The following is a 2,791-nucleotide window of genomic DNA, read 5'->3' on the forward strand; positions in this document are numbered from 1 at the left end:
AAAGAAATCAAGAAACTAGACCGTAAAAGGCTAATCAACCCAATTATAAAATGGGGCACTGAGCTGAACAGAGAATTCTCAACAGAAGAAGTTCAAATGGCCAAAAGACACTTAAGGTCATGCTCAACTTCCTCAGCGATCAGGGAAATGCAAATCAAGACAACTTTAAGATACCATCTTACACCTGTCAGAATGGCTAAAATAAAAAACACCAATGATAGCCTTTGCTGGAGAGGTTGTAGAGAAAGGGGTACACTCACCCATTGCTGGCAGGAATGCAAACTTGTGCAACCACTCTGGAAAGCAGTGTTTCGGTTTTTCAGGAAATTCGGAATCAACCTACCCCTGGATCCAGCAATACCACTCTTGGGAATATACCCAAGAGATGCCCTATCATACAACAAAAGTATATGCTCAACTATGTTCATAGCAGCATTGTTTGTAATAGCCAGAACCTGGAAACAACCTAGATGCCCTTCAACGGAAGAATGGATGAAGAAAGTATGGACTATATACATATTAGAGCATTACTCAGCAGTAAAAAACAAGGACTTCTTGAATTTTGCATACAAATGGATGGAAATAGAAAAACACTATCCTGAGTGAGGTAAGCCAGACCCAAAAAGAGGAACATGGGATGTACTCACTCATATTTGGTTTCTAGCCATAAATAAAGGACATTGAGTTTATAATTCATGTTCCTAGAGAAGCTAAATAAGAAGGTGAATCCAAAGACAAACACATAGGCATCCTCATGAATATTAACCTTCATCAGGCGATGAAAGGAGACAGAGACAGAGACCCACATTGGAGCACCAGACAGAAATCTCAAGGTCCAAATCAGGAGCAGAAGGAGATGAAGCACGAGCAAGGAACTCAGGACGGCGAGGGGTGCACCCACACACTGAGACAATGGGGATGTTCTATCGGGAACTCACCAAGGCCAGCTGGCCTGGGTCTGAAAAAGCATGGGATAAATTTGGACTAGCTGAACATAGCGGACAATGAGAAAGAATGGGAACTCAAGAACAATCGCAGTGGGTTTTTGATCCTACTGCACATACTGGCTTTGGGGGAGCCTAGGCAGTTTGGATGCTCACCTTAGGAGACCTGGATAGAGGTCGGTGGTCCTTGGGCTTCCCACAGGTCAGGGAACCCTGATTGCTTTTCGAGCAGATTAGGGAGGGTGACTTGATGGGGGTGGGGGAATGGGAGGCGGTGGCGGGGTTGGAGGCAGAAATCCTTAATAAATAAATAAATTTTAAAAAAAAAGAAAAAAAGAAAAATTGAGTCCAGTCCGGGACACTTAAAACCTTTCTTTTGTTTGGTTGGGTTTTTTTTTTTTTTTTGATTTTTCGAGACAGGGTTTCTCTGTAGCTTTTGGTTCCTGTCCTGGAACTAGCTCTTGTAGACCAGGCTGGCCTCGAACTCACAGAGATCCGCCTGCCTCTGCCTCCCGAGTGCTGGGATTAAAGGCGTGCACCAACACCACCTGGCCTGACATTTTTTTATAGTTTTATTTTAATTGTGTGAATGTTTTGCCTTCCTGTACGCCTGTCTGCCACGTGCGTACCTTGTCCCTCTGAAGGTCAGAAGAAGGTATCAGGTCCTCTGGAACAGGAGTCACTGGTGAGCCACTGTGTGAGTTCTGTGGAACCTGGGTCCTCTGCAGGAGCTCCCCAGTGCTCTTAATCGCTGGCCCATCCCTCCAGCCCCTTAATTCTTCTCTGCTCCCCTTCCTTCCTCCCCCTCCCCTTTTACTCTCTCTCCGCACTTCCAATTTACTCAGGAGATCTTGTCTTTTTCTACCTCCTGTGTAGATTAGATCCATGTATGTCTCTCTTGGGGTCCTCTTTGTAATCTAGGTTTTCTAGGATTGTGGATTGTAGGCTGTTTTTCTTTGCTGTTTGTCTAAAAGCCTTTTATGAGTGAGTACATAGTATAATATTATAATCAGCATTTCTTTCTTTGTTTTACAGAGCCTTACTATGTAGCTCTGGCTGGCCTGGAATGCAATATGTAGATCGGGCTGGCCTTTGAGCTCAGATGTCTGCCTGCTTTTACCTCCCAAATGCTGGGATTACAGGCATACACCAACACATCTGTTTTTACCCGAGTCCTCATGCAGGCTAAGCAAGCATTCTCTCAACTGGGTGATATCCCCAACCCTATCATTTTTGCAAGTAAAATTTTCTTGGAACATAGCCACGCTTGTTCATTTACATATTGTCTCTAGCTATTTTCATACAGCAACAGCAAAGTTCAGTAACTCTGATAGACAGCCAAAGCCTATATCCTTTCTGATCATTTATATTTTAAAAATTGCTAACTCCAAATCTATATAAACTTGGCATGCCTTCTTGATTGCTATCTTTAGCAGGGGCAATAGGTCAATCTGAGATCAAGATCAGGATTCAATCTGGGGCCATCAAACAGTGCGGTTCCAAAATTGTACCGTGCCTAAGGCTTTTCTCCATCCTCTTGACTTCCAAGATTGCCGTATGTCCCCACCTCTTTCAGTAGGACTTAGAGAAGAGCTCTAGAAGAGCATATGACTTCACAGCCGGAAGAGGAAAGAATATGCATAAACAAGGGCAGGATTTGTGGGAGACTGCCCTCACTGACCCCATCCTGTATCTGTACCCTGTATGTGACATCTAACTCAAAAGGAGGCTGTTACAGCCCTATTCTCTCTGGAAACCAGAGATTTCCTTTTTATTCTTTGTTTTGTTTTGATTTTTATTTTCGAGACAGGGTTTCTTTGTGTAGCCTTGGCTGTCCTGGAACTCGT

Source organism: Microtus pennsylvanicus, chromosome 2 (genome assembly GCF_037038515.1).
Source record: "Microtus pennsylvanicus isolate mMicPen1 chromosome 2, mMicPen1.hap1, whole genome shotgun sequence".
Classification (NCBI taxonomy): Eukaryota; Metazoa; Chordata; class Mammalia; order Rodentia; family Cricetidae; genus Microtus; species Microtus pennsylvanicus.